We start from the raw sequence: 7,750 nt of genomic DNA on the forward strand, positions 1-7,750 counted from the left end.
TGCGAGGTAGAGGGGGAGGGAAGCTAAGTTGGTGGGAGGAGGTGTGCCGTCTGGGCTGTGAGGAAAGGATCTGTGTGGGAGAGCTGGGCACAAAGCAAGGTATTAGGTAGAGGAAAGGTAATTGGGGGGATAGGAAGTGGTGGGCTCTGGGCTTTGGCAGGAGTGGGGGGTTCAGGGTCCAGGTCAGGAAGGGAGGGGGCTGAAGGCCAGTGGGCTCTTCTGCAGCTGTTCAGCGGGTGGCACCGTGGAGCCTGTCACGGGCTGGGCTATCGAATCTGAAAGCAATTAAAGCCATCAGCAGTGTTCGCTCCGGGCTGGCTCCAGGCAGCGGGGGACCTGCCATAACATATCAGGCCCTGTCTGCTCCCCTCCCGAGGACCCAGGCACAACCACACACCCTGAATCCCCCCCCCTTCCCCTGGCCCAGGCTTCCAGGACCACCTGGACTTCTGCTGCCCCAGCTCCCTCCTCTCCTCCTGACACCTGGCACCCATATCCCCAGAGTGAGCAGGCAAGAAATCCCTGGGGACACTGAGGCAGGGCAGGAGCTCCTAAGGCCTGCAGGCTCTGGAGGGGCCTTTCACCCCTTAGTTCCCAGGGTGCCTCAGGCTTACTCTCTGCCCACGTGTCTCCCCGGGGCAGCCACAAAGCCCCTTTAGCATGGTCTGTCCTGGAATTTTCCTTCACTCCTCCACAAGTCCCGTACGCCTCCATCCCTCTTGGGTTTCCCCTTTATTTTCTATCTTCCTGTATCCTACTCCTCCCATTTCAGGTTTGTCCTGTTTAGAGGCATCGATGTCCAGCCCACTCTGAGCCCACCTGTCTCCAGGTCCTTGATTGGAGATCACCCAGCCTAGCCCTTGAAGAAGGGATTCAATGCACCCTCAATATTTTGACAGAGGCTAGCCCAGGGGGTCAGAACCCTAACCAGACTTGGCCCAGATGCGCAGCTGGACCACTTGGGGATCTTGTGATGGCTCTCTGGGGGAGCTTGTCATTGGGTAAGCCCAGTAAGGGATCTCACTTAGGCAAGTGGGAGTTCTAATGTCCTCCTCTCCCTCGGAGCCCCCTATGCCCATGGCACTCTCCTCCTGTTCTCTGGGCCTTCTTCCTGACTTGGGATGTCCTGCCTGACATCTCTCTCTACTAGGCCTTTACCAAACCTCCTTAGCTCATTTAAATAACACATCCGACATTTATTGTTTCTGGGACTTGGGACAAATCATTTCACCTCTGAGATTCATTTTCCTCCTCTGTACAATGAGGGTAATTGACTAAGCTGGACTCTAAGAAATGGACTTTCAGATGTGGGGAAGCACTTCCCAGCGGACAGGCAAGGTGAAACTAAGAAGACAGGGAGGAATCACATGACTTTCCTTTATGTTGGCCCCCATTCCTCCAGGACCTGTCCCTCTAGAGCAAGGGTGGGGAAGCGTTGATTGGATTGAATCCCCACCCCTGATGTAGACCCTGGCTGCCAACCCAGCCCATCCTCAGGCCATCATTTATGCTTCCTGTGTCGGAAGCCAGGTTCCCCTTCTCTTCCATTCGTGTGCCTTCACATCCCAGCTGGTCATTCAGCCTGTCGAGCCTTTACGATGTCCTTAGCACAGGGAGGAGCATTTCAGAAACATTAAGACACAGTTATGAAATCCCCTTGTACAGTTGGAGAGACATTGAACAACTAAAAACCAATCATACTCAATTCCAATATTGTGGAGAAACACTATAGAAATTCAGAGAACAGGCTACAATAATAGAAAAGTTTCACATGGGAAACCTGGTAAAATAGCCAATTAAATGAAAAGAGATCTTACATGAACTCCAAATCCAGCCTTGTGCTATGACTACCAAAATGTGACCTGCTTGTAGGGGCATAGGAACTGGAGCTGGGACTTCATGGGAAAAGAGCGTTTCCCTAGGAGTAAACAACCTCAACCAAAGCAAGTAGGCATCCTTCCCTACACAGTTACCTAGAGCACTGAGAAGTTAAGCAATTCATCTAGGGTCACACAGCCAGTATATGGCAGAAACGGTACTTGAACCAAGGCCTTCCGGGCACCAAGGCCAAAACGCTTCCAACTCTGCAATGTTCTACTGAGCTATGTATGAGCTTCAGCTACATGCAGAGAAATAGGACATCCCAGATGAAGCAGGTTATGGTCAGGCCCGCTATCCTCCGTCTTCACTGGACCACCTGGGGAGCACTGTGGTGAGTTCTGGGTTTGTAAGGAATGTTGATAAACAGGCACATGTCCAAAGGGTGATGGAGACTCGGCTAAATGGTCACATGGTAAACAGTTGAAGAAACTTGGGGTGTCTGGCTTGGAGAAAAGACTTAGGGAGATATAATCATTATTTTGAAGAATTTGAAGGATGGTCAACTGGAAGAGAGAATATTCTTCTCTACAATCACAGGATTGTGAGGAAGGTGCCATGCAAACATTTTTTTGATGTTTAATTGTTAAGGTTGTGTCTGACTCTTTGTGACACCATGTGGGGTTTTCTTGGCAAAGATACTGGAGTGGTTTGCCATTTCCTTCTCCAGCTCATTTTACAGATGAGGAAATTGAGGCAAACAGAGTGAAGTGACTTGCCCAGGGTCACACAGTTAGTAAGTGTCTGAGGATGTAGACATAATTTTATAGACAATGTGATTGCTGGCAACAGAATATGTTTCTAAGAGGTACAATGTCTTTAGCATTGTGTCTACTGAGGCAAAACTTTCTCAGTATTATTCTTGTTGAAGCAAAACATTCTCAGTATTATTCTCATTAAGGCAAAGCATTCCCAGTATTATTTCTACTAAAGTGAAGCAAAGCCATAGTCCCTTAACAAAGCCTTGAATAACAGACCTGAATCCATGGGAATCTGTGTCATGTTTTAGCAACACAGGTGAAACATTTATTTACTATTGGAGCCTTTTAGGTGGTTTCCAAGGAACCCAGTAGGGGTCCCCTCTAGCAGGTTTAAGGGGGCTCTATTGTATAATTTCTGGTGGGCACTTCAAGGACAGATTTGAACCCAGGAAGATGAGTTTTCCTGACTCTAGGTCCAGGACTCTATCCACTGCACTGTCTAGTTGCACCGTGTAAACCTTAACATAGCATATAAATGAGTTGTTAGCATTATGAATAGCTAGGGTGTATATGGTGCTTTAAAATTTGCAAAATATTTTATAAATACGATTTTATCCTCACAGCAACCCTGGAGGTAGTTGCCATTATTATCCCCATTTAACAGATGAGGAAACTAATGGATGGATTTTGTTATGAGCTGAATTTTGATTTGATGTAAGGAAGTATTTTAACAGTAACAGCTAACCAATGGTGAAATGGATATCCTCATGAGATAATGAGCTCCATTTCACTGGGAATGTTCAAGTACATGTCAAGGACAATGTTGGAGAGATTCCAGTGTGCTTAGGGTGGATGTCTGGGCTAGAAGTCCTCAAAGGTTCCTTCCAACTCAGAAAACCTATGATTCTTTGAGGCAGGATTTGAATCCTCAAGGATGAGTAGAATGTGGAGAGGCAGAAAGGAGGGGATTAGCCATTCCAGGCTAAGGAAACATGAGCAAAGGCATGGAGGTATGAGCGTGGCATTCGAAAGGGACAAGCAGTCCTGGTCTCCCAGGATTGCACACTTCTTGCTAGGAAGAAGCATCATGCTATAATAATAGCTGATATTTAGGTAGTTCTTTTTAAGTTTGCAAAGCATTTTACACACAGAATTTCAGTAGATCAGGAATTCCCTGGGAGCAGTACAGAAGGAGGGCTGTTTCTACAGAAGAGGAGCAGTATTGGCTACAGAGAGGAGATGCCATCCAGGCCTGGAAGCCTGGACGCAGTGAGTGTCAGGCGGGAGTAGTCTGGAAAGAGAGACATTAAGCAGGCTGGGGACCGGGGAAAAGGCCTGCATGGCCTCTGAAAGGGAAAGGCTAGCCCCAGATAGGGCCGCCATGCTCTGTGCTGCTCTGGAGCGAAGGTCACTGCACCCAGGCACCCCGGAGGGTAGCACCTGTGCCCAGATGGGGACATCGAAGGGGAAGCAGACAAGAATCATAGAAGTTAAGGAAGGTTTGGAGGAAAGTACCCAAAGAATGAGGGGGTTCAGGGCTACAACATGGAAGAGGAAATCAGCTTCTTGTCCCTTCTCTGGTCTAATGAATCCCAGGGACTGTGCAGGTTTGGAGGGGGTCTTCGGACCACAGTGGGAAGAAGTCCGAGATGATCTTGCGTGTGGCTTCTCCGAAGGTTCTCACGGAGGCTGCTGGGTGGTCTCCATTTCATAGAACAGAGGGTCTCTGACAGCTCTGGAGTGATGGCATCAGAGGGGGCCGGTGCGGCTCCTAGGAAGGGATAGAAGCCTGCTCCAGTGAGTGGACTTGGTTTTCCAGCTCTGAGGTCACAGGGGCCAGTGATCTAGGAAACAGAACATTTTTATCCTGGAAGCTTCCAGGCCTAGAAGATCTAGACATGAGAGTTCCAAAAAAGATTAAGGGAGAGACAGGTGGTAGCCGAAAGGAGATGGGAAGTGGCGGACAGTTTGTTGGACAAGGAAAAGATCATGCCAGGAAAAAACAAGGATTTTTTCTGTACTACAATATAACTCAGAAGAACTAAGTCCCAATAGGAAATGAGTTTTCTTGACTGTCTGTGGATTTGAATGTGGGTCCTTTTCTATAATCCCTGTGGGAGAGTCCCTTGATTATCTCTTGGTTTTTGTAGTATTTATTTCTCACGTAATGGGAGTCTTTCTCCACCTTGGAGTATGTGCAGTTGCCATTCCTGGTGACCCCCTTGGGGGAAGCTTGGGCTGAGCCCATCCCATGAGTCATGCATGGCTCAAGTACTTTACAATAAGAGATGAAGGAGAGTCCCCTAACTGGATCCAGAGCCAGAGCAGCTGATAACTCAGGGGACTTTTTAGAAGAGGAGCCCATTTCCACTCCCCCCATTCCCCAGTGGCCTCTAGACTGCAGTTCTCCAGTGACAAGATGTTACACCAGCTAGGGATGGAGGACGGCCCTTCCTTGTCTGCCTCAGTATAATGGCAATCCCATTTGCATGACAGCCAGTGTTAAGGGCACTTAGCCAGGTGAGCTTGTGCAGGGCTCTCCTCTTTCTGCCCCTCTTTTGTCTGTCACTGAGTACCTGACCTTGTGAGTTTCTAAAGGTCTGGATTACAACAGTGTCACCTCTTGGCACAGTGTCAATGGCAACAACAGCCACCTGAGTAGCCACCATTGACAGCAAGGGAAGGATCCACATCAGAGAGTAGCCAACTTTTCCACTTCACTGTCAGGATGGTACCAGGAGAAGGCCAGGCCAAGGTGAAACTTGTGTTAAGTGTCTGAGGCCAGATTGAACTCAGGTCCTCCTGACTCCAGGGCCGGTGCTCTATTCACTGCACCACCTAGCTGCCCCCACAGATGATAGTATCAAAGAAGAGAGGCATGGCTTCAGATATCTATATATAAATGTACAAGGTATTGGTAAGGAATAGCTTATGCATAACTAATGCAAGAAAGCAAATTTGACTTCAGAAGTATCACTGAGATTTGGTGGGAAGGAACCAATAACTCAAATTTGGCTCAGATAAGGGATAATTAATTCAAAAAGAATATGAAACAGCTAGGTGACAAGTGGATAAGAGCCCTAGACGTGGAGTCAAGAAGACATGACTTGAAATCCTATCTGACCCTGGACAAGTCACCTGATATCTTTTAGCCTCTATTTACTTAGCTGTAAAATCAGGATAATGATTACACCTACTTCACAGGGTTGTGAGGATTACCTGAAATATCATATGTACAGAATTTTGTAAATTGTAACGTGCAATATAGAAGGTGCTAGCTATTAAAAGGAACAGAATATTGAAAGGGAGGGAGTGGCATTATATAACAAAAATACTAAAAACTATTTTTTTAAGGTAACTAAAGTATCCGAACCCTTTGATCCAGAAAGCCCACTGCTAGGCATATACTGCAAGACAGTTCAAGTCTCCCATCTAGATCAAAATATTCCTGGTTTTTTGTGGTGACAAACACTAGAAACAAAGTATATTCCCATTTATTGGGGACTAGCTGAACAAATTGTGGTATATGAATGTACTGGAATATAACTATGACATAAGAAATTCCAAATATGAAAAATTCAGAGAAGCATGGGAAGATTATATGAACTGATAATGGGTAAGGTACATAGAATTAGAAAAATAATATACACAATAACTACAACAGTGTATACAGAAAGACCAAAATCAGAAATTGGATGCTTCCTAATATACTTTCCTCCCTTCAGTGCTGATGTAAGAGGTGTTGAATACTGCCTATTCTGTTAGATATGGTTGATTAATTTTGCTGAACTTCCTTTCTTTCCTTCCTTCCTTCCTTCCTTCCTTCCTTCCTTCCTCCCTTCTTTCTTTCCTTCCTTCCTTCTTTCCTCCCTTCCTTCTTACCTCCCTTCCTTCCTTTTTTCCTCCCTTCCTTCCTTCTTTCCTTTCAACTTTATTATAAGGGATGGCTTGTTGAGGAGGGGAAGGGAGGAAAATATTTAGAAATGAAGATGATGTGAAAACAAATGGTATCAATAAAAAAAAGATTTTTTAAAATAAGATTATACATTCATAATAAGAACTAATGTTCATCTAGCATTTTAAGGTCTGAAAGTTCTTGGGGTTTTAAAAAAATATTACCTTTTTGTGGCCCCATAACAATCCTGGGAGAAAGGTGCTTTTATTATCCCCATTCTACAGATGGGAAAATTTTGGAGAAACAGAGACAAAGTGATTTGCCTGGGGTCACATAACTAGTAAATGTTTGAGGCAGTATTTGAACTGAGATCTTCCTGACTCAAGGTCCAACACTCTAGCCGCTGTACTACCTAGCTGACTCTGTATTCATGAAGGTAAATCCAGGACCTGGGAGAGAGGGAGAATCAAAGAAGACTAATAGAGACAAATTAATAGAAACAAATAATATTGTTTAGGGATAGATTAGAAAGCACCTGGACAGAATGAAGAATTAGATAAAGCATTTTTAAAAATAAATCTGGTAGGAAAAAATGATGTTGTAGTGATGGGCAGACATCAACTATCCAGATAATTACTGGTTCTTGCTCCACCAAAATTAGAAAATCTGATAGGTCTATGATTTGCCTTTATGATAATTTCCTTATTTGATTATATGATAATAAAATCCTTTAAAGGATGGAGAAAGCAACAAGGAAAATTGCTATTCTGGACTTAATCCTAACCAATGAGGAGAAGCTAGTTGCCAGAGTAAGAATGACAGGACCTTTTAGGGTAAATGACTACTCCATCATAGAGTTCATGACAGAAAAGGAGGAAAAACCATGATCAGACATGATCCTGTGTACCCTGAATTTGAGGAGAGCAGATTTCAAAGGGTTTAGAAGTATGCTGGAGCCAGCTCTAACCTGCTTGCTAGAGATCATTGTTAAATTTTCAGCTTAAGAATTTACACCTCAGAAATCTCCACAGATCAGGGCTTAATTTATTGTTCTGTTGATTGTCTAGACTTAAGACAATATTAATAATGCAGATTAAACTTAAAAGTGTGTATGCGTATATTCCTTTTCTGCAGAGTCCAAGTGTTAAACAGTTACCAATACAACCTTCTGTTGCTCAGTAAACATTGCTTGAGGTCAATAGAAATGTAGTAGAAGGGTCAGAGAATGAAATAATTAATAGACTGGAGACCTAGTGACCTAAAGACAAAAAATTAT

The sequence above is a fragment of the Petaurus breviceps genome, unplaced genomic scaffold (assembly GCF_028583685.1).
Source record: "Petaurus breviceps papuanus isolate PSGF00001 unplaced genomic scaffold, PetGlider_PUasm1.0 138, whole genome shotgun sequence".
Taxonomy (NCBI): domain Eukaryota; kingdom Metazoa; phylum Chordata; class Mammalia; order Diprotodontia; family Petauridae; genus Petaurus; species Petaurus breviceps.